The sequence below is a fragment of the Dinoponera quadriceps genome, unplaced genomic scaffold (genome assembly GCF_001313825.1).
Source record: "Dinoponera quadriceps isolate SergipeBrazil2010 unplaced genomic scaffold, ASM131382v1 scaffold120, whole genome shotgun sequence".
NCBI classification, from domain to species: Eukaryota; Metazoa; Arthropoda; class Insecta; order Hymenoptera; family Formicidae; genus Dinoponera; species Dinoponera quadriceps.
Window position 1 is genome coordinate 1617117 of NW_014554309.1, and position 26100 is coordinate 1643216.

Sequence of the window (26100 nt, forward strand, 5' to 3'; positions counted from 1 at the left end):
GGGGGGGGGGGGGGGGGGGAGCGGCGCGTGGCGAGGTACGAGAAGGGGTGGTGCGCGCGCGCCATTATTCCGAACGGATCTTCGACGGACTCGAGCGCACTTAACTGGGATTAACGTTTTTATATCTCTATCTCTCGACGATATGCTAATGAGTCGATAATACCGAAATTTGGTTAACGAGCGCCGCTGTATTTCACTGTCGCGGCGGCAGCAAACAGACTTCTTCGACTGTTCTTACCGTGGCTCTTCGCCTCGGATCGAACGTAGGAGTGCACTTAAGGCGGATTAAGACCTCGGTTGTACAGTCCTGTAGCGAGAGAGAGAGCGAGAGAGAGAGAGAGAAAGAGAGATAAGTGTAGGTCAATGTATCACGGCAGTTGCGCGATCAGAGTCGCGCGAACAAGAGTAATGTGTGTGGACGCGCACGCGTTCACGAGCGTCCCCGTCATAATTCTTCGACGCTTCGATACGCGTTATCGAATCTCGCGGTTTCTACATTCGCGTCGTCCCGGCGCGCCCCGCCTCGCCCCCACGAGGTAGGTGACAACGTCCCGCTTCACGTCACGCATAGAAATTTTCCCGGACTTTCCCGTACACAGTCTGTCCCGCGAGAGGGTGTGCACCACATCTGCAAGGGGGAGTCTGTAGGAATGAAAAGGTAAATGCCATCTTAAAGTACGCCCGATGACCCATTTTTCGTCATCATTCTAATATATCGTCCGATCTTCATCGTTATTCGTCACAACCCGGGAGAAAAAGATCATGTATGAAATTTGTTCGTATATGACTGTATATAATGTCATATATGTCCACGACGAAAAAATACCGTTGTTCACGAGTTACACGCTAATACAAATCGAAATAAACGCTTCTGACTACTTGCGCTTCTGACTACCGATGTCGACATTTAATTAAATGACGAAGCATAATTTTTTTCGTATAGATATATATATGATCATATACGTAATCATATATATATGGGCAAAATTCATATATGATTTTATATAATTATATATAATCATGTATAATCATTTTTCCCCGGGAACCTGACAACTTTGGGCACTTCAACTAGTTTTCTAGCTTAGCTGAGGGAAAACGATCTCTGTATTTGATAGCATAATTGTTCCAGGTTATATGCACGTTTTCCTTGAAGCTTCCTCTTTATTAATGCCCAAATGTTTTCTATCGGATCCGCATCACCGTATCGGCCAGTCGGAAACGTAAAAGTGAAAACTCCAAGTGTTTTCAAATGAGAAAATGTACGCTTTTCACGAATTCACGCAAGAGGAGGAGATCTGTGATCAATCCCCGGGGGTCGCGAATCTTCTTCGGTGTAAACTCGTGAAAAGAGTATAAATTTTCTAATTTGAAAACATTTCACTTTTAACTTTTCACATTTTCGCCCTAGGAAGGAAAGTTACGTGATCGATACCTTGGACGAATGCCTTTGATCGTCCGTATAGTTAGCAGCCGTTTTACATGATTTTTGTGGGTGTTTCGTACGAGAACACAAAAACACCGCTTCAAAATGTTTCTTTGTTTCAAAATATCTACTATATGACGAAATGAACGACGCTCCCCCCCTCTCTCTACCAAATTCGCCAGGATCCAGCCACCTATTGCAAACAGGACTGTATAATGTGATATATATGTTCTTGTGGGACTGACTATACAGCATCGATTCCGACTAAAACACCCAAAATGTTATCTTACTACTACGATACCAATTGGGAATTCCATCTTCCCTCTCTAAGAAATGTGTGTTATCAAATATTTCGAATGTATGTCGAAGAGAGAATGTGTAGAAGTGCCTTTTTCCACGATATTGATTGACCGTCTCGAAATCTCGATCTTGATGCGAGTCGTTGCCTACTTCAACTCACTCTGTCGTCACGGATGTTACGCATTTCCACAATAACAGCAATTATAACAGATATATTGTTTCTCGTCATCGTGCGAACTTTAGTCTGGCGTCTATTTAGCAGAGTTCGATAAGTTAATTTTTAACTAAGTTAAGTTGAAAGCTTAATGGACCATAAAATTAAATCAGTTAAGTTAAACGTTACCTAAATAAAAACTAATTTAATTGTCAGTTAAGTTAAAATTAAATCAACTTATTGAAGTTAAAAGTAAAGTTTACGAAAATGAGCGCCAGCGCTCGGAAAGGCAAAAAAATTCTGAGATTATTTTTAATTTTTCTTATTTACTATTCTAAACATTTCGTAATGATTTCCCAATACTGATGGATTATTTTAATTTATAGAGGAAAAAGGTTTTAATAAGTTCAAGTTAACGCATTTTTGAGTAACTATAATAGCTTAAGTTAAAAGTTAACTTATTAAAAATTAACTAAGTAAACTCCAAGTTATTAAATTTTTAACTTAGCTTTTAACTAATTAATTAATTGTTGTACAACCCTCTATTATTTAGTTACACAAATTAACATTTTTTGATCGAATATCTGATTAGATGGTTAATAAAGAATTATACTTTTATTGTTGCTATGTTTAAGGGTGCACTGCCCATTAATGCAATATTTCCAGTAGCACATCAAGAGGACCGCTCATAAATTTAATACTTATGGCACAGAATTACGTTTCTATATATTTATTTCACTAGTTAAATAATAAATGTTAATTTGAAACGAAGTTTAGGTAGACATATATATATATGTGACAAATATAAAAATATTACTTTAAGTTATGAAATTTATGCCGCTGTGTTTTCAAAATAAAATAGTTAATAATTTGGAAATTTTTATGTAATGTCTGCATATTAGATTTTGATTCCATAATAGTTTTTCATTAAAACTTTATTTTTGGAAAATGTTAAGAATATAAATTAAAAATAGCACGCTAATCTTAAAGACATATAAAATGGGTTAACTTTAGTTACAAATATCTTAGTTATCATGGTCAACTTTTTTTCTAATTACACGAGCAATGAGTTAGATAATATTTCAATGTATACGCAGTGCAAGTTTCATCGAATTCTTTCAAACTCATCTCGCTCTTACTTATAACCTCTTTTAAAATAGAATAACTTTTGATTCAGTCTCTGAATTACCGTAAAACTTTTAGTGTGTCTTTAATGCAACTTTAAATACAATGTCTAGAACAATTTGTAATTTTTTTCATAACTTTTCATTATTTTTACCTATGGGCGATACATCCTTAATGGACCGAATAATCGCGAATAGTTGCGAATAACGTGTGTGTTTATACGTGTGTCTTGTAAAGTATAAATACTTAAAGTGTCTCATATATTTTGTTCAATCGTATAAAATGGAAAGCGAGAAAAAATCTTTGGGAAAACGTTGAGGTGACTAAATAGGATCTGTTTTCCACTCAGAATCGTACGTTTGAAATATCACACCTCTAACAAGAACCTGCATAGATTTCCCAACTGGAATCCCATGGATTGAATTATTTTAGGAAATTTGACTAGATCTCCAATTAGATCCTGATAGATTCTCTACGTAGGGTAAAAGCAGCGCTTCAGTTACCGTCGGTTCTCGTTGCGAATTATGAATAGCGATCATCACGGAGGCCGAGGTTCGGGACGCAACGCTATTTCGACGTCTGACATGTGATATGCGACTCATCACTTATTCCGCCACTTCTGAAATACCCGTCGGCTTTCTCTTTCTCTCTGCCGACCTACATTTCTATTTACATTAATCGCTCTGTCGTATAATTTATGCAGATCCTTAACGACACTCACCGATGACCGGGCTGAAGAAGGGGGATGACTCTCTCTTTCTCGCTCTTTATCATCCGCAAAACGGTTCCCGCCGCTGCTGCGGCGCATTATCGTGAAATCTGACGCCTTAAATCCAAATCGGCTGGATCATCGCGGGGTAACGATGCGTGGCCGCTACACTTTTTCATTTGTGTCGTGCGCCGATTTATGACCCTATTAGCCGATAATGGTGAAAAATACGGCCGCGGGAATAACGATCTTAGCTTATAGTGATCATAAATGTAGAATAAAATGTCGCGCAACGGCGCGAGGGATAGCGCGCCGGGCGATGCGGCCACCACGCCGGGGCGTATATTCACGGTAAGTGGCGTGAGTTATGAAAACTTCATGATATATCCGGTATACTTTATACCATCATGAAGAACCGCTGAAATAACGTACGTGGTGCGATGCTTTTCGCATACTCTCCGCGTAATTAAAAACTATTCGTCGAGATGCATTCGCGATACAATGAGCGAGCAAAAAGCTCCGGGGGGAGAGTCAACTTTTATTAAAGGCAGTCGCTTTAATTAGAGCGGAAAATGTTTGAGCGTAAATTAATTTAATATAATATCTCGCAAGAGAGGAGGCATTCGAAATGCAATTCAATGCAAAGTACACTTTGCGTTATTAGAGGCGGATAAATATCAAGGTATTTGGGTTTTTAATTACTCGGCCTTGGCGTGTGGACACTTTATTCGAGGTCACTGACTTGGAAGTATGTAAATACACACACACACACACACATATATATATATATATAAATACACATACATATGTGACGGCGTAATTACTTTCTGATTTGAAATATTAACACACACCCCTTCAATATCCGAGCGCTCGTGGTTTCAAAAACTATCGTCCGATATTGAAACAAATGCGATACGGAGTTTATATACATTGGCATCCATATACATTGTCGAGAGTACAAATGACCGATGCTCGGAACATCCTGTATAATTTATAGTGTATCATTGTGTATCTCTGTATCGATATCGGAATTCTCACCAGCCGTATATATCGATTGCAGTATGGATTTCAATAACACCATTGCGCATTGTAATCTGATATCTCCACTCCGCATTACATCGTAATAAAGTCTGTGCAATCTGTACGCGAAGGAATTCACTTTGTACATTTGCTCGGTGTAATAATCTTCGTGAAGTGATGTAACGGTTACGATAGATAGAAGCTCGAAGGTTGTACAAACATTTTTGCGGCCGTAAATTCAGAATCGTAGACGTGAATTTAACTTGAGAGATGAACACAGACGACGTAATATTGAAATATCTCGAATCCGTCCTGCCATAACTTACATTACACCGATGCCATTCCCCGCGAAACGACATCTCCCGAACTAACTACGTCACGTATGTCTAATGTGCCTAGTTGGAAAAGTTAGCGCGAATATTATCTGGTTGATCTCTCCGGGCTAAGTTGGACAAAGATCTTAAAGACGTTATACGCTTGGCCAGTTTGATGAATATTAAGGGGTGCGTGTATTGAGTTAGAATCTGCAGTTGTAGTCATAGATAGCAAATTGGGAAAGTTGTAGTGCTGCCGACGCTGCCAGGGCGCGTTTGCGTCTTGTTGTATTATCTTAGAAACTTTCTGACGTCTTATAAGTTTCCAACTTTTGTTATACGCATGCAAAGTTGTGTCGCGAGTTCCGGCATGACAGGTTGTTATTGAATATGAGTAGGAGCGCGCAAGATTTATTTATATTTTATCGACACATGCACACACACGTACACGTGTGATGCAAATACTGTGGCAGGAGATAAGAAGTAAGAAGCCGTCAATTCAATATCATCGATAATGCAGAGCTCGATATAACCGCAACTCAATCGGATACATCTGTTTTTTGTGATAATTTCGATAACTTCGGATCCAGAGGAGTTTTTTTCATTATTACGCTGTAAATTTTATATATACATATGTATGCATATATGCATAAAACTAATTTCCATAATACAAACTTTAAAAAAATAATATAATTTCTGGTTATTATTGCGATTAAAGACAGGCACAAAGAGAAATTCGCGAGGGAGCGCGGCATGGAATACAATTTTCATCTCGTAGAAATGTTTATTGTTTACACTAGAGGGGGAACATTCAGCCGACATTTAATCAGAGTATTTCAAGCGGACGGCGGTAGTTCGTGCCGTAAAACTCTTGAGACGGATAGTACACACTTGATGCATTCTTTGCTAAAGTTAGGGTAAACAAACTTAAAATACTAAAAGAGAAATACGAGGAGCGCGGGCGCGTAATTGCAGCGAACCGCTAAATATTCCATCGGACTAGATCCACTCAATCTCACTTAAACGCATGATCTTGCCCACACGAAAAGAATGTGTGTAAAAATATACCATAAATATAAACTTTTTCGGTAATATGTATTTATATATTTCTTCTATATGAAGCACATAATTAATATATTAGAAACAGGTGTAGGAGTAATTTACCCGTAACTATTTTGTTCAATGTCTTTATATTATGTTAGTATTGTGTTATGATTTCAGTTTTTTTATTGTTAATATTAACGAAACCCTTGCGAATTGAATCAATTTCTCAATGTAGTAAGTAGTGTAATCATGTATTACGACCTGCTTAAAATGATTTTGAATTTTTATTTACATTAAACGTTTATAAACTACTTCTACTATTACCTTTCGCATATTTATTTCTTGTTCTTATATCCTAATCAAATTTTTACATACATTTTATAAATTACTACATCATTTTATGTTACACTCATAAATATTATTTATAAATTTTTTATAAGCCGTATATCCCACCCCTATGGCAAAAATACAAGAGTATCTAAGTTTTTCTGTTAAATATAAAAAACAAATATTTTGTATTTCCAATTTTTTACAGACAATATATAGTGTTTATTTGTATAGTTCATTTGCCTTAAATATAACAAATAATACCTGTTAAATTAAGCTTTTCTTAGGTGCGACGTGTAGACCGGAGTTACCCTATATATGAGAAATGTAATTAACTTTACAGTTACATGTATTAGATAATATTTAATATAAAATTTTTAATGTTAAATCAAAGTTTTATATATTTTCCGTAGTATATAAGTTTATAAGTGTAATTATACTCCTGCTATATTAACTTTATTTTATAGAAAATATAAACATACATATCTGCCGTCCATGGACAGCGTTGAATTGTAAAAACATTCGATTTACGACAATAGTTATTTACACGTATCGTGATAAATGTTTGCGCATTACGAGTAACCTCTTCGTTACATCGATATCTGACTTCTATGAAGCATCGTTGAAAGCATAAATGCACGTAACGATCATTCCGCACGCAAATTGCAGAATAGGCCCCGTACTTGTTTGCCTTGATTTACTCAGGCGGCATAACTAATGTCATTTGACCGCAATATATATTTCAGTGGAAGTTGCGCGAGTTTAACGCGACTGTTCGCTGTGGCGTGCTATTCTCGACAAGCTGATATTTCTATCCATTAACCGATCAGAACGTATAGCGACGGACGCAATAATTGAGCATTGTGTTCCTTAAATATGTATCGTAATTCTGATGGCAAAGTGCTATCTTTGTCTCACAGGTGTTTATTCGTCATAAATATACATATTTAACACATTGAAACCGTATTTATTATCGGATATACCGTGAATCCAAGTGTGTTATTTCAGTTGAAGCTTATATATTTTTCGCCGTTTGAAATCATGTCTTTTAGCGCGATTGAACGTATTAACTTAATAATTTAACACGATAAAATATTTTAAGTGATATAAAACGACAAGAAACATAAAAAAAGCTTTAGTCGAGTGTGCCACTTTTAAACGTTTATGTATGTAAAAATAACACACTTTAATTTGCAATGTAGCTTTTCACACACGATATGGTATCTTGTCAAGGTATATGCATGATTGTATATACAAATAGAAAGTTATATAGCTTAATATAACGTTCAAGAAATAATTTTTCAAACTGAAATATTTTTTAAAACTATCTATTTCCACATGCGGAGAATTGTAATGAGTTACACTGTCGGAAGCATCGGTAACCGATGCTGTCGGAAGCATCGGTAACCGATGCCGAATTGGTAAAGCGTTCCGCCCGGCAAGTGGCGAAATCCAGTTTTGATTCATGGCTGAGGCAATATTTCTCACAACGTTCTAAAGAATCAATTAAGATGCATTAATAAATTAATTAATAATGGATATTTAGGGAAGAGATTTTTAAATACTAAGAATGGGATACGGGAGTTGGTTTGACGTAGAAAGATTTCCTACATATGTCGAAAATCTGACGGAATGTCGGCACGTGCGTCATCACACTGTCGAACATGTTTATCCTCCAAAATTAAAATATTCGCACTTAACAACCGTGCTTGGCTCTTGGCCTATTCTAATTTCTAAATATTTGAACACATTTAGATTTGCGGTATATGCGATTTCAACGGTTCAACGGGTCAACGGGTCAAATCTCGCGACATTTTATATAGACATATATACGTATGTACGTATGTATATATATAATATAATCCACAGATATCGACAATATATTATAAATTATTCCTTCATGTCAATCCACAGTAATTATTTACACAATTAATTTCGCTCCTGTTAAAATATATGAGACGAGAGAAAGTATCCGAATGATTCTTGTAGTTCATGAAAATATGTCCGCCGTAATTGAAGATAAATTTATTTTCTTAACAATTTCTTTCAATTTTAACAGCGAATTGATCGACACACGTATAAAATTAGAAAAGAAGATTGACTATATCAAAGCTGAGATAAGATTCGAAGTCAAATTTAACGGTTAAATAGTCTTAAAGATCTATAATCAAAGTAAAAATGTGAAAAATATAGACAAATTCAATGTCACGATCATTTTTCTATTAGCGTGTATCGTGTGCATCTATTGGCATATACATACGTATATAATATATTCATAAACATATACCTAACACTGGTAGTCCCAACCAAAAGTATCGTACGTCAAAGCGCGAAAAACAATGATTTCTTTATGAGTTTTTAAACGTTATGCAAATTTGATTATATTCTCTTGCTGGTGTGTCAAAACTATATATATATGTGTGCGCGTGGAACTGATGAGACAAACAGGGGTGCGCGCGTGCCGCTCAAGTGGTTAAGATAGTCGGCCTCGCAGAGTATCATTAGCGAATTACTACCATTTAAAGTCGCGGCATCGATTCAGGTTTCGGCTCGGCGTTAGCGTCGATTGGTGTGAACACGTGGCACATGCTCTCGCACCCGGTGAACCGGGTTTGTTTTCGCGCTTATCTCTCTTATTGGGATGAACGATCGGTGTAATGATCAATCAGAAAAGAAACTGCCGGTGATTCGATTGATCAAAAGACAGACGCAGACGCAATCGACAATCGCTAGTGTGAAACGGGCATAAGGCGTCACGTCTGTAGAATGCTATTGTTCTGGCGTTCCCACGTTGCCCCGTTCATGACCTGATTCATTGCGCTAATGCTGAACCGATCGGGAGCGCGGATCGATGTGAACATCGATATTTCCGAACGTCGTAGCGACTTGAAACAAAGAAAAAAAACGTCGGAAAGGAATCACCGCGCTCCTGACGGACGTGAAACCGTTCTTCTGTGGAATAAAGATTAATTAACATCGTTATACAGATGCGAGGAACGTTGATTTTCGCGTTTGTTTTAAAGTAGGAATTAGTGTGTGTTAGAGACCAATGGAAAACCTTGGCTTATATTTGCGACGCAAAGAGTAAACTTTAAGTTTTTCACGGATCTAAAGTGCGGTTTAAGAGAAAAGGGAAACAATAATATTAGGGGAACTTTATATTGTAATTCTGATACATTTGAGAATTAATCTGTTAACAAATCTTGCATATTAATTTGTTTGAATTACGTAGAGAAAAATATAGAAGAGTTGATGGACGCGCATGCATTTGCTATTTATATCCCGAGGATACGTTATTCTCGATATTCACGTAATAGAGCGCGCTATCACATGATGAGAAGATACGAACAGAGATATAACGAAGACACGTAGAAAGCATGCCGCGATGTATCATGCATAACAAGTGACTAGTCCGAGTCTATGCCATGCACGAGTTGTCTAAGGGATGTTATTGCGCCAGGCACACAATCACAATCGCATTTCTTAACTGTGACGTGAAAAACACAGCCTATTTCGCGTCTGATTCTCTGATCCTCTCTCGCTTTCTCACACAGCTCTCTTTTTTATTTATATAACAAATGTAAATCACCGCATCCCCAAGTTTGCTAAATTACGGTGGACGAGGAATTGCAGAGCGCGGTTATAATTATTTGACGCGAATGAAAGTCGCACATGCCCATCCCCGTTCTTCCTCTCTGTCCGTTTCTGTCTCTGTCATTATTCGGCTCTTAAATTCGCCTCCCAACATTGCAACGGATGTGTATGGACATTATGGAAATGTCAGATCAGACGTTTGCTCAAATATTATGCGAGCTCTTTCTACCACACACAGATAATCCACAGGCGGGCGGGTTATTCTGCGAATATAATAAACACGTCGCTTTGCGGTACGTGCTCCGAAATTTAACGAAGATAGCAGATTCAACGGACGGAGGGTATTGAATATCGCGGGCGAGCGCGCGGCGTATTACAAAACGCACTCTTTGATTAATTATCATACAAGCATACAGGCCGAATCAATTTTACGGAGGCCGCGGCGTCAATATACTTGGAGCTTAAAAAGCTTACGCGCTGCCTGTCGTAATTAACAGATTCCTGCATCTACGAAGGTTCATACTCGAGACTATAAATATGCATTGGCGTTTCCTCGTACTCATAAAGTCTTCTTCGACAATTTTCAACAGAAAATATGTACATAACACGGGGGGTTGTTTTTCGACGATGTTTCGTAAAGTATTTAAATGATTTATAAATTGAGTGATCTCGTGCTGTATATTTTGTAAAATTGTTGCCAACCGTTCTTCGCCTTAGCTATTTCCTCAAAGAATTGTGGTACATCGTACTTGCCGTCTTTTCGTAAAAACGGGATCGTAAGTGTTCAAGCCATTTCACGTTAACTCTAGCTGATAATTCGATGTACCTCGGACGAAGTAACACTGAGACGAATTATCGAGGTAAAACGGAAGGAATGGTTCAGATGAACACAGGAATACATTTGCAATCAACACGTGCGATGAGTGCATTACAAGAGAGTAAAGAAGGAAGGATGAATGTCGAAAATTCATTTTCGACTTTCCGCCTTTCTCGAGACCTCATAAAACATTATAATTTTGCCCACTTTGAGTCAACTGTTTCATCCTGGATTATCCTCCGATCTCCTCTTCGTTGGTTGGATTATCTTCCGATCTTGCCTTCATTGGCCGGATCATCTTCCGATTTTGTCTTCGTTGGAATCTTATTATGAAAGCCTCGATAACTTCGGAACGGATGACCCAAGATACATAAAATTGTAGCGTTTTGTAAAGGTCGCAAAAAGAGTTACGAAAATATGTAATAAAAAGTAAAAACTTTAATTTAACCCTCCTGTAGTCTTCGGGTCTATTTGACCCGAAGTCACTTTTACTTCCCCGTTACATTATTACGTGATTTGAATGAGCGTTCTGGCATATCGTAACTTTTCTCCATATCTCAAGAACATTAATCCGAAACTAAGCTATGAAACCAAGTCGTGAAATGCCAGAATGCTCTCCCACCACCATAAAAACGTAACAGGGAAATGAGAGTGATTACGGGTCAAATAGACCCGAAGACCACGGAAGGATTAGAAAGTTCGAGGCGATCTTGCAGCGATACAACCGAACATTGAAACGTCGCGCTCTCAGATTAGAACCGGAGCCCCTGAGGAAGGGAAAGAAACGACGGGAGTAATGGGATAGTGAGCACAAAGGATGCCGCATGAATAATTTGTCATCGGCCGTTTTGGCCGGCGCATTAACAATGCAGGCGGTAGCGCTCGGAGACGCAATTCTCGCGTCGCGAGAAACATTTATCGGCGCTGGTTAATCCCGCAGTCACACCGGGACATCACCGTCGCCATTAGTCACGTTGTTTACTCCAGATCCCCGGGAAACGCTGACAGCGCCGGGACGTTTTCTTCCGTGCAACCTAGAATTGGCTCCGGCCCGGCGGAACGTGAGCTTATCGAGTAATTCCATACGTTCCGAAGGTAGGTTATCACGACGAGCACCGTCTGTTCCTGTTACGCACGAGGAGGAGGACTGTGCGCGCGCGTGTACAACGAGAGGCTTGATGCATCCTCTCGCGGAATGACGTCGGCGCCGCTGTCTCCGTTTACATTGTGCGATCGCGGAACACGCGAAACAGCAAAGGCGCAAGGCTAACGCAATAGAGATGGCGGAATTAACGTATTCGCGTTACGCGATGCTCACTGTATCAGCCGCGCCTCGATGAATGCTAATTAGCGGAAGACACACGCCTGCGTTCTGTGTGTTCCAGCGGTGTCTGCCCGCCGCCGTCTTCCACTGCCGGGCGAAGCAAGTAGACGCTGACGGCACGCGCACGCCGATGTTCTTCATTTTGCAGTAGTATGAGCCGCTTATGAGAGCGCTGGTTGCTCTTCTTCATCATCTCTCTCTCTCTCTCCCCCCTCCCGCCGCCGTCCTTCTCTCTACTCATCTCTCCTCTTTTCCCTCTCTCTACTCAAATAATAAATGTTAATTTGAAACGAAATTGAATGGTTCCGCGAAACCTTAGTAAATCTAAACCTACGCATGTCAGATTTATCTTATACAGATTACACAATAGCTGAATGAAAACAAAACATAGTAATCGTATGTCATTACGTGTATTTTCATGTACTGGTCTCGTATAGCTGTCTCGATCCCTGTACACGGGAAATATCACACTAGTTTTGAGGAAAGCGATTGCTCGCTTTACTTTCTTTCTTTTAAATAACGATTATCTTTAGTAAGGAATATTCTCCTTATAATATTCTTAAGATATGCTTATTACAAATATGAGAAAAGTTCGTTATCACGCGCGCGTACTTAAAAGAAGAGTTTGTTTCCCTTTCCTGGAATATTATTAACTTTGTTGAAAAGAAATCAGATTCGGTTAGGTTAACGATCTGATTTAATATTCTTTTTCATTCTTTTTGAAAGAACGTAGCATTACGGCCCCACATTCGCATTTCGTACAATAACTTTGAAGGGAAACATAAGTGATAAATGTGACTTTCACTAAATTGGATTTAAAGAAAGCGGTTTTATTAAAAAAAATCGTTACAAATTTATATATTTATTCGAAATAAACTTTTTTAGGAGGAACAGCAATAAATATAATCGCGTATTTTCAGTGTAAATACTAACTTGTTTGTCGGAAAATGGATAGAAACTGTCAGAAAAGCAGTTTCTACAAAAGAAATCGATTTTTAAGCTTGACTTAAATTATCGACTTATCGAATAACTACTTCGATACGGAAATCTCGAAAAAGAGATCATATTAGATCTATTTCAGTGGGAGATCACATCAGCAAAATGCCATGCTATATATTGTTTAACTTTGCATAACTCGAAATGTGCCTAGCTGAATTAAATGTTAAGTGTCGAATAAAACACTCATTCATATATCCGTGTGATGACATAATTTAAGAAGAATGAAGAAGTCTATATATTTAAATGCCAAAATGGTGAGAACGTTTCGAATTGTTCGAAAGTAAAAATACGTTAGGACAAATGCCGGTTATTGGCCGTAATAGCGTCACTGTGTAACGGCAGGCTACTAAACAAACGATTCTACAAGTAATTACTAGAATTCGCTACTTCATAGCGGAGATATTAAAAGGGTCCAACATACCTACCTAGGACGGTAATATTACCTTTTCCTCTAACATTTACTTGCGCGTAGTATGTATTTTTCTGTGTGCGGAGTTAAAATTTACGCCTGGAATTTTCTACGTAAGTACGGGTCTCCGTATATCAGATCTACGTATATCGAGGGCTGACTGTAAACATTCTCCTCTCTCTCTCTCTCTTTCTCTCTGGTTGTAACATACACTCTCGCTGTAACGCGACACTATCGTTGCTCTCCTGCGTAAAAATAAGCGCACGTTACCGAACGCGGAGCGCGGACGATTGAATGAGGGATTACGATCGTTTATTCATGACCAACACCGCCTACGCCGTCGGGAATGCTCGAGCAGACTCGCATCTCTGCGCCCGCCCGCGCGTCTCGGCCGTGCTCCGACGAAAAAGCGTACGACGTGCGTCTCGCGCGTGATGTTAACGCGTGACATATAACGAGCCGACGTATTATTTCGAGTTTAATAACATCCCACTGCGCCCAGGTGAGGGGGAGGGGGGGGGAGGAGGAAGGGAACACGTGAGCACGAGGCTCACGAAGTATTCCGTTATAACGCGCAACACGGGAAACACGATTCACGGCTATAATTACAAGCGTCTCGCGTAAGAATAGAGGGTAAATTAAAAAGTTAATTGCGCGAGAGATTTGATATGGCGGTGAGCGCGATTACGTGGGATCTACGCTGCCGACAAGCTATACGGGAAAAAAATTAGTATCGATTCAAGATTAATATTGTAAGATTGTATATACGCAAGAATGATATAGTTTCATATGAAAACGAAACTTGCTTACACATGAAAAAATTTTATATAGTTCTATTAGAAATATCATATTTTCATTCCTGTTACTCAAGAATAATTTTTATGAATTGAGTGGAACAATGTCGAATAGGAGAAATGATAACTTCCAACTAATATAATTTTTAGTTTGAAAGTGTACGTTGTTTTTTCTCCAATATTTTTCCTCTCAATTCATGATTATTCTTGAATAATAAGAATATGATATTTTTAGTGGAACTGCGTAGAATTTCCTCATGCAAGCAAGTTTTATTTTCATGTAAGTATATACCTTATATCTTTTATAGTACACATATATATATTCATATAAGTATATATATTCTTGCTTATGTGTATGAGAATATGAGAATCGAATCGATACTCATTTTTTTTCCGTGTACGCTCGCGAATACGCCCGGATCTCGTGATTGTCATGCTGCGTGACGATTGATGGCGAAAACTTTACAATTTTTAAAATTGCACTTATAGTACAAATGTACTATATTGAATCAATCGTTAAATTTACATCATTCGATGATATCAATTTTTTTTATATTGATACGGCAATAAATTTACTCTCTTAAAAATTAATCTCAGACTTTTGTATTTCATTTTACATGACGTATTGTTTTCAGTGAATTGTAATAACTTTTTGTTGCATTTCGTATTTCTACTTCATTCTATGTGATCAATATTAATGCCACACATGAGGCCCTTAGGTATGAGCTGGTAAAATTGCTGTTGAATTTACGTGCACCTGCTTTCCTCAAGCGAATAAAAAATAATTAAATCAAAATGAAATATATATCTCCGATATCAGTAAGTATTCACTGATTTTCAGTGAAGATATTCTCATTTAACTCCTCCTGTAGTCTTGCAAGTCGTTTGATTTTAGTAAAAGTAAGATTTCACTGAATCTATAGTATTTTACTACCAGTTATTACCCTGAGAAAAAGGTTTCTTCAAATTTAACAAATTTCATTGTATTCAAAAAAATTGTATTCAAATTTCATCATTGGCATGCTCCAAAGAAACCAATGTTTCGATTAATAACTACGATCGCCCGACTTTTCAACGAGTATGTATCGTTATCTTAAATAAAACATTTGTTTGAAACGAAAGACAACTTTCTTCTAAAGAAATTATTTCTTTCATTTTATCGTGACAAAATAATATTTTATTCGGTTAGAAGATATTACTTCAAATAACAGCGTTCTTTCTGCTGAATAATCGAGTTTTCTTGAATGAGGCGATACAATTTTTACTCAAACAAATGATATTTCGTATATGTTGTTTCTACGAGACAAATTTTAGTCAAATAAATGAAAATGTTAAAGGAACCTTTTTCTCTGTGTATTAATTAAATCTCTCCGGCGAGATTTTACCGATCGCAGTATTACATTTGCGACTGAACTCGCTGTTTTTTCAGCGATGTCTTCCTCATACGCCGATTCTATTTTAGAGAATGCCAATCCGGGCGCAATCACGTCTGTTCGTGCGGACTCGATGCGCGAATTTTCACGATTCTCCCCGCTGATAAATGAATCCTTCCCCGCGGCCGTTAACTAACGGTAATGATCCAACGGAAATAGTCGCCGCGCGCATCTACTTTGTCGGGCGACCAACTGTAACGGCGATGCAAGCCGAGTAATTTAATATAGCGTATAATTCAGACGAAATCGGGACCCTGAAACCTGTTACCGCGCGTCTGGTTAAAGCAGCCGTGAAAATGGATCTGCGAGCGGCCATAATAGCCGTTGCCAAGTTTTCGGCTGTGTCGGGATGATGTTCGAATCACCGGCTGGGCCACACTAATGAGTAATTAGACTACCGAGAGAGATGCGTCCAATTTTAAGACTCCGCCGCTGTGTAGCCGCGTTAAGATAATGGGCTTTGCCACAGGCTCCGTCAAACTACCTCCTCCTGTTATAAATAACAATGTAGTAACTTGCGTGGAGGGAAGACTCGAGGATGCCGTGCCGAACCCTTAAACGACCTCGGCAACGAGGCTCTACGAATGATGGTGAGTCGCGGATCGCGAATTTAATTGTACACGCGAGGCATGCGCGTAAACCGTCTCGATAAAACGTCACCGCGTTTCTCCCTCGTCGTAAGAAGTCGAGCAGTCTCTCTAACGCTGTGAATTCCCTGCGAAACGCAACGATACGACCCGGCGCGCGTTTAACGCGCGACTTGCCGCGCGTGACAAATATATATATTCACCCTTTGCGTCGCGACGACTCCTTTTCTTTCGCACGCAGATGCGTTGTGCACCTTGAGGTCTCATCAGGGGCTACATTGTAGTAGCGATATCAGCGTGAACACATCGGGTTGCTGCGGTAGACGCATAGTCACGAATGAAGGAGACAGGAGAGGAAGACGCGAAGAGAGAAAGGACAAGATGTGGGGGAGAAGACAGGGAGGAAGGATGAGAGAGAGAGGGAAGGGAAGGGAAGGTGGCGGAAGAGAGAAGAGGACACGAACGTACGTGATGGAGGAAGAGAGAGACTACTGGTACGGTGAGTGAAAATAGAATAAGAGGAGAGCAGGTAACGGGAGGACGAGAGCTGGCGAGGGTTGCAGGGGGTGGAGTTTCCTCCTTTTCAACCCCCGTGTTACCGCGTACCGCGCGCAGAGCGGCGCGTAGGTATACGTACACACTAGGCGTCTATATTTTATATCCGGTATACCCGAGTTGTCGCTAGGGCGCAGACTCGAGCCAATCGGGGTCGGCTGGCTCGCCAGTTACTTTTCGCGATCCACCGTGGCCGCTCTTCCGCGCGGCGCAGGTAGACACAGAAGGACGACGACAGTCAGTCAGTCAGTCAGTCGGTGAGATAGGAAGGAAGGAAGGAAGGAAGAGGAAGGAAGAGCGTAAAGGAGAGAATATCGGTGGGAGCGCGACGGTGGAAGAGGAGAAAGACAGAGAGAGAGAGAGAGAGAGAGAGAGCGAAAATCGCAGCGTGAGCGAAAAGAGGTAAAAACGGTGGCACATAAAGAGAGGGAAAAAAGCGGAAGGGTGGAAAGCACGAAAAGCGCACATAGAGAGAGAGGGACAGAGAAAGCAAGAGAGAGAGAGGGCGAGAGAGAGAGGGGGAGGAAGGAGGAGGAAAAGAGTAAGAGAGAGAGAGATAGAGAGAGATCATAGGTGCTGGCCTCATAGCGCGGAGTCCGCATTTGCCGCACAAAAGCACAACTTGCGCACTGTTGCGTCGCGTTACCAAGCTACTGCGCGAGCAACCGAACTGTGCCGCTCGGTCACCCCTCGGTCACCCCTCGGTCATCCTGCCGAGCAGTCGAGTGCTTTCGTGCGGAGTGTTTACGTCGTCGCACGGGTAAACACACACGCTGTCGCGGCTCGCTCGCTCTTACCGTAACTCCGCCCGCCACCCGGAGTCCTTTCTCTTTCGATCGGCGGCGCGCGTGGATCAGCTGGGAACGCACCAGCCGAGGCCTGGATCCTCGGCCCTCTCTTCTCGTGGTGGCCTCCTCCGCGAGGAAACGACTCGGGGTGAGCCGAGGGTGAGATCGCCGTCGGTCCACCGTCGGCCACCGACGTCGAGCACGCCGCGCGTTGCAACGGTGTAACAGTGTGCAACGTCCGAATCGCCGAACACTCATCCGCTGAGCGCCCTCGGATTACAGACGGACACACCGGACGAGCGACGGTCCCTCTCTCTCTCTCTCTCTCTCTCTCCAACGGTGGATATTCCCGCGTCGTTGTTCCTGAATTCGACATCGATTCGTCTCGAGAGTCGGTGAGTCTCGCGTAACCACGGATTTTATCGCGTCCACCCCCGCGCTCGCTCTCTCTCTCTCTCTCTCTGTGTATCCCTGTGCGTGCCTGTGTCTCTGTGTGTCATCTGTGTACGTGTGTGTGTACGTGTGTGTGTATGTGCGCGCGCCCGCTCGCTCGCGAGGAATTGGTAGATTAGGATCGCTGGCTCGGGGGATTCGCTAAATCGACGGGAGCTGGAGAAGCGGCGCCGTGACAGTGCAGCGGCCCGCGACGAAGGCTGCAACGATACGTGACTGACTTAACCCCGAGCGCTCGTTCGTACGTACGTATGTGCGCCCCGTTCCTCCGGGCGGAAATCTCTCACGTCGCCGCGAATTGAACCCGAGCGCGAGCGGTACCTCAGAGGGAGGGACAGACAGCGGGCGAGAGACAGTGCGAGAGAGAGAGAAAGACAAGGAATAAGAAAGAGAGAACGGTTGATCTCGTGTCATCGTTCGCGCTGGATGTCACTGCATCATCGCGAGGCGAGGTGCGCGGCCCGTAGTCGTCGTTTCCGCTCGGCTGCCACTCGCGCGGCAAAGTGACTACCCCGAAGTGCAGCGGCGATAAGAAGATACAGCCGCGCGACGTGATCGTCAGCATCAATGACAGGAAGCGGTGTCAAGGCATCGAACTGAGGTGAGCCCCCCCCCCTCCTCTCTTCTCCCGTTGAATCCCCGGCGTTATTTCACAGCGTTACAGCCGACGATTCTCTCTTTTTCGAGCGGTCGGGAGAGCCGTCGATTATCTCCACGAGCGGATCTAAAATTGGGATCCGGAATACCTCGGCTGCCGTATAGGATTTAATTAGAGGGAATAGGTCGACACGGCCGTATTAATCGCGCGAGTTCGGCTTCGAGTGAAATTATAATCGGCGGACCGCTTCTCGAATTACGCGCCTCGGAGACGGGAGCTGAGGAGAGCGCGCGCGCGCTTCTGCTTCTCCGGTGTTATCGCGAGGAGACCCTTTCAGCGGAAACCCTCTCCCCGCCGCTCTCCGTCGCGGGTAGTAATGAAAATTCAAGAAAACCGGACAACTTTTCGTACTTCGGGATCCGATCCTCGTTGGACGCGCGCTCCCCGCGACGACGGGCGCGACGCTCACTACCCACACAGGCACACAACGTGCCGCCGTTACGTCACACACTGCCCGTTTTCTGATTCACAAGTGTACTCGCACATCCCCCCGGCCGTACATTTCTGTTTCCGGGGGGTCGCGCGGAACGGACGATATTTGACGATATTAATGTCGGCCGCGAATTTCTCTCGCTCGACCGTTCTCGCTCGCCCCGGCGCAATGTTTTTATTTCTTTTATATTTCGGCGGAGAAAAAATTAATTAATCATACACAGAGCCCGCAATAACAACGTTTCGTTTTTAATAATCGTTAAGTCAACTACGCGTAACACTCGGGTGTATAACTGGCGGTGCGTTTCTTCTCCCTTTCCCTCGTTCTCCTCCTCTTCTTCTTTTTCCTCCTCCTCCTCCCCCTTGCCCCTTCCGGCGATCAAAGAAGTTTTAATAAAACTTTTTACGTCTTCGTTCAAACACGTTTGCGCGAACGATATTGCTCTATGAATTGTTCTCGTGCCGGGCGAAAGCGCGGGCCACAGCGCGGAATAGAGATCTGTTTCGTCGTCGTCTGCGAGGTGATTTTCCCCGATTTGTCGTCGGATGATTGCCGATAATAACGCCGATCCCGACGTCGACACAGCGGCGACGTGAAGCGGCGTTTTCATCGCGCCGTAGGAAAAGCTCGCGATTAATGCCTCTCGGTCGGCGAAATCGGGGCGATTCCGCGAGAAATCTCGCGACAGCGACGATTCTCGCGATCAGCGATTAGCATTCTCACGCGCCACACCCAGAGTCGAAATTCGGATGTCGCTTTGATGCCTTTAAGGATAGTTTGCGTTTACTTATATACATATAGATGGTCCATAGAGTAGTAAAAACCTATTTTGACGATACTACATTCGTCAACTTTTATCTCCAATGGCAGATTTAATCTTTTTGATGACAGATTTTATCTTTCAATGCTTTGAAGCTGGAAATGCTCTCGATATTTCGATTATTAAATTCACACGAGAATTTCAAGTGAGCCATTTTGGCGCTAAAAGCAGCGAAAATGAAAATTCAAGACGTCATAGCTAAAATAGAAATGAATTATCCCATCAGAACCCACCTAAGTCAAAATTTGGATGCTACTTTGGACGCTCTTTAGGATAGTTTGCACCTACTTAGATGGTCTACAGACTAATAAAATTTACTTTAACGATATTATACTTGTCAGCTTTTCTCTTGAATCTTTGATGTTACAGATTTTGATGATATCTTGAAGTTAGAAATGTTCTCGATAATTCGATTACTAAATTCGTCTAAGTATCCAAAGAATTTATTTATGCTAAAAATGGTGAAACTAGCGGATATTTAAGACGTCATCGTGGTCAAAGTCGGACTAAGTTATATTATTAGAATTAAATCTACCCGAATCGATATTTCGATGCTACTCTAACGTTCTTAAATATAGTTTGCACTTATTTAGATGACCTACAGGCTAATGAAAACCTGACGATATTACGCTTGTCAACTACTCTCCTGAACCATTGATTGATTTGACAAATTTAATTTTAACATTTGAAATTATAAATGCTCCCGATATTTTGATTATTAAATTCATATAAATAACCGAATAACTTATTTTGACGTTAAAAACAACAAAAACGAAAATTTAAGATGTTTTCTTGGTCAAAGCAGAAGTAAATAATAATTAAAATAAGATAATATCAAAGTAATATCAAAATAATATCAAAACAAAAAGGCTTTGTAAATATCCAACAAAATAAATTATATAAGAGGACCATTAAAATTCTGTTCATGATTGGTTTAGTGTAGTTAAGAGAAAATGAAATTATTAAATACTATTTATAATATACGACAAAGTTACATAGTGTGTCTAAACGTTTCGGTCTCGGATTTGGGCCCTCTTCGGTTGCAAACTCTTCAGTAAAAACTCTTTCGTTAACATAAACGGCCAATAGGTAAGAACTATATAAACATGGTACTTGACAAAGTAAGGTAAAATTAAGATGTCTTTAAAATAAGGTAATCGATTATAATTCTAAATGGCCATTAGACGCACATTAAATATATAACATTATTGGATATTATAAATGCTGCTTTTAATAATTCATCTTTTTTCAATTACGCTGAAGCAACCGTGCCTAAGGTTTTAATAGTTCTTTTTACAATTTCTTCTTTTTTATTGGAAATCTATAAAGCCGTTTCAAAGAACATTATTCGCCCCTACCTTGAGCAGGAGCTGTTGACGGACCTGTTTTATAATTCCATCCGAGTACATTACCAGAATCGAATCTACATATATTCCGGCATCCCAGCCGTTCTATCGTGTTGTGGAATTAAAGATTAACACACGTAGGGGCGAAATTTCGACTTGGGATGCCTGTCATGAGCGAATAGCGGCGCGAAGGAGCCTCGATGCCCGTCGCTTTTGGGATCGCTGGGCCCATTGATCGCATGCTCGCTGATGTACACACCGCCGCGATCCGCTGCGAGGATCGCCGTCTTGTACGGGCGCATTCGAAGACGCACGGCGTGCATGAGCGCGCCGTCGTAATCGGAATACCAGATTGTTAAGTATCTCGGCTATCCCGGGTATGCATGATGGTAGCGTTGTCACTTTGCGTAGCTACGTAAACGTTCGGCAGGTGCTCGCGTACCACGGGCAGCTGCCGTGCGAGCGAGCGAACGCGTACGCGCCACCGAGCAGAATCCTATGCAAATATGCTGAAAGCATAGCCGGAACGCTCGCGGGGTTTTAACGCGTTACTTAGCTCGCGCGTTACGTGCGTCGACAGATCGATCTAACCCGCCTCCTTGTCTCACCACGCGCGATCCTCGTATTTCACGCCCGCCGATCGCCCGTCGCGAGGACAAACCAGTCGATGGTGGTCGACCATCGGAATCACTTACATCTTCCGCGCGATTTTTCAACATCCACAGTCTCCGGCCTTATTATTAGACGCACTTTGATTGTTTAATAGAATACAGGGGGAGGGGGAAAGCTACGAATTTTATGTTTAATCGATTAGAATCATTTTCGACGTGAGTCGGCGCGGTTTACCTCTGCGACCTTCCGAGGTGTCAAATTATTTGTTTTACCCATCATTTTTGTCAAGGATATTCATATTTTTCGCACGAAATTTATTTGTCTGTTAGCAAGGGATTCGCTACAGTGTCGGTGATGGTGGCTTTACATGAATTTCGCTACTATTTTTGAGGTTGAAACTATAAAAAGGATATAGTTCAGTTCGTAAGTAGCTGTCATTTTTTCAGTATATGAGACTGAGCGGAGCGATCGTCGGTCGCATGGCTCAACGGATGAACAGGAGAGGCAAAGGGACAAAAAGTATGTGTCTTTCAAAAATCGCCTTGTGAAAATACCGATAAATCCGAGCACCGTGATAGACGATTGATGAAGAGAATTCGTGAGAGTTTGTTGTTACTATTCATGAGTCCGTCTTGCTCGGCTCAGATCGTTTCAGCTCGTTCTCGCGTAGAAATATTCGTAGATTTTCCCATATATAGCCTATATTCTAATTAGAATATTTAAAGTTGTGTTAGTTACATATATTTTGTTAAATCGTAATGTAAAATCTTCGGGAGAACGTTGGAGATGTCCAAATATTCCAAATGTTCTGTTCATATTTCTCGTTTAGAAAAAATCGTACGTTTGAAGTATCCCGGATCGAAATTTTAGTCCTGATTTAAGTCTAGTTCTATATTAAGTGTTCAAAAGTTTCCTATCGGGCTCCTTTCGGGCTACAAATAGGGTCATTATTGCCGTTTCCTCCACCTGAAGAGTGGTGCAGAACTAAAATTTAGACTCTGCAGGACTAAATTCCATCGGTAGCATTAATGCAGCACTTATTGTGTTTCTTTGATGCTACAAGTGGAAACTTATTTTCATCTTCTCCACTTGAAAACTTAACGTAAGAATTTAGAATTTCGACTCGGGTTTACGCTTCCAACCAGAGAACCTGCGTAGATTTTTCAACTGGAATTTTATTTTCACTCAATTCGAACAATTCTAATCGTAGATTTTCCAACTAGGATCCACAATTATTCTGGAAGGTCGGACTGGATTCCTACTAGATTTTAAGAAATCTTCCTTGCGCATTGTTTCCCCGAACGTACCGCTTTCTCCCTTCTTTCTCTCTCTCTCTCTTTTTCTCTGGCGTCGTCGCGTCGAGCCCGTGTAACAGGAAGAAAGAAATTTTTATACGGTTACTCCTTCCCGCTACCAGGCAGGTAATGCGATTCTGTGCCACGTGTAGCGCGATAAGGGCGTCATGAGCGTGTAAACAGGAAAATTGGTAACGCCGCGGCCTAATCTCGCTTTTGACTGTAAACCCGGCACGCTCGATTACCATAATACGATTTATTTCCATAAAACAGTCGATCGCGATCGCGATTATCGTGCGCTCGTCCCCCTGCGCAGCGTCTTTAGCGCTTCAGCGCTCGGGATATACGTTGCGTTTACGGATAACGTAATGGTAACGGGAAGGGGATATCGCTATTCGTCGATAATCGGTTTCGCAAAGAGAGATCGCCGTTGTAAGATCGCGAGATCACGAGGTGCGCGCAAATTCCACGTAATATCGGCGAAAGCATCGAGAGGGCATCGATTAAATTTAGAGTTGGAAACAGCGGCGGGACGGCGGCGCGCTCGCGTTAGTGCATTAACTCGAGCATTCTAATTGGCATATTGTAGCGATCGCTTTAACTGTAAATGCGTGCACATACATTGTAACGTAGGAATTATTATGACGTGAAATTATCTGCATATTACGCGGTATTGTTTCTTTGTGAATAATGCATCACTCCTCTTCACATTCGGTATCACGCCCGACTATCTCTCTGCCATCCCCGATCTCCATTAATTTTAATGGATGTCGGCCCGCAGACTTAATACCTACCCGGCACAATAGACAACGCGGAACAATTACAAAACACACGAAAATACACGCGTAGTGCTCTTACCGCGTATCGGACATTATCGACCTCGCGCGGAATCGCGCGGTGTAATTACCAATAGCGCGCGTGGATTCCCAGAGAGAGAGAGAGAGAGAGAGAGAGAGAGAGATATCCGTTTTCGCGCAAAAATGCAAAACACACGGAAGATTATTCACGTCGGGTTACAACGAGCGTGGAGATACAGAGGGAACGTCCGTGCGTGCGTGCGTTCGACAGCGATCTCCTCGCAGCGATCACTTCAATTTCCATTATCGAAGCGTAAGAAGTGTAAATAAACGCGTTATTTTCCCGATATGTGTGTTATCGGGCGAGGTCTCTCGCGCGCGATACGGACCGCGACATTAACGACGTCTTCCTCGGAGCACCAGCGGCTCTCTCCCCCGGCTTTCGCTCATTTCTGCCGTCTCTCCTTCCGCGCGCGCGGCCAGTATCCAATATCCATTAATTTTAATGATGAACGTGGTCAGTTTAACACGTACCGGAGTCATTGTAGCGAGCTCGCAGGCAATAAATCATATCCCCCTGTCACTGAAAAGTGCATGGTTCAGATAAGTACGTACGTTATTTGGTACACCCTGGCAGCCTATCTGGCCGCCCTCTCACCCTCCGGATACGTGTCTATACGCGCGGCTGGACGCGCTGGGTAGTTAGGGAACGCGATACCATTCTTAAACGCGATTGGGATACCGGCCGGCGGGTATCTGGCCGAAAGGGACAACGGATCGCACCGTTATTTTTGCCGTCGTTTCGTATTTTCGCCCGGAACGGGTTTCGCACGAACTTATTTCGCTCGGTGCTCGAAAAATTCGCTTCGCTCGCCACTTCCACCTTTTCACGCGATAATATTACACGCCGGGGCAAGTCCCCCCCCCCTAAATTGCAGTCATTTTCGTAGTCTCAATTACACCCCCCACCCGGCTCTAACGCGGAAGAATAATAACGCGGGGTACGTGCATGTCAAGTTATTATCGCTGACGTTCACCGAGTCGAGATTTTAATAGTCCTGTGTTAAATCTTTAATTTTGCAACACAACAGAAGCCAAGGGCGAGGTAAGGATTCAATTTCAATTCTAGTGATGTAATTTATTGCTACTTTCACTCTGATGATGTCTTAAACTTTCATTTCCGTCGTTTTTGCGCCCGAATAAGTTCTTTCACGTAGCACTGAAATGAAAATCCGCGGAATCACAGGAATTCGAGGGAGAAGTTAACAAATGTATTTATCGTCATAGTAGGTTTTCACTAGTTTGCAGGCTATCTAGTAGGCGCAAACAGTCCTCAAGAGCAAGTCAAAGCAGCACGAACATCTCGAATAGGGTAACACTCGTTAGAAAAATCGTTCCCCCGACTATAATTCTTTCACTCGTATCATTATAGTTACAGACACAAATATTTCTTCTCAGTTTTCGTGGCCCTTTAACGACGTCTCTCGTTAAGCCCGTATTAATCGACAGAACACACCGTAAGTTTGCCGTAAGCACACGTAGAGCCGCGCAGTGACGCTACTCGCCGGCCGGCAAAGTCGAGAAATTATTACGCATTAGCGACGTTGTGGCGATGAAAAATTACGCAACTGTAGCTACGCCCGCGCCCACCCGAGAGCCAAGAACGAAAGGCCACCGTGTAGCCGGAAATTATCATAAATTCTGTAAGACTGTCGCGCAGGGAGCGAAGAGGCGGACCTGAAAAGAGAAGAGAGAGAGAGAGAAAAGTGCGTTAATATCGCTAATATCCTGGCTTATCGATTAAGGTATAACCGTGCTGCCGCACGATGACCACATTGCGCACGCCAAGCGACGAGCACGCGACCGGCCAAAGGAGGGGGAGGACACGGGAGCTGCAGGAAGGGAGCGGGAGAGCTACGAAGAAATAATGTGTCTTTTAAATACCGAAATTACGCTAATTGCCGACGACT

At 42.0% G+C, this 26100-nt stretch overlaps 1 protein-coding gene across 1 annotated transcript in view; it reads left to right on the top strand.

Moving 5' to 3' along the window:
* The first annotated feature begins 18291 nt into the window (after window positions 1–18291).
* LOC106745530 (teneurin-a) overlaps window positions 18292–26100 on the top strand; it is a 730052-nt gene continuing 722243 nt past the window's right edge. The window contains exon 1 of the mRNA XM_014621223.1: window positions 18292–18770. The gene's annotated coding sequence lies outside the window, so the exon portion shown is untranslated. The remainder of the gene's footprint in view (window positions 18771–26100) is intronic.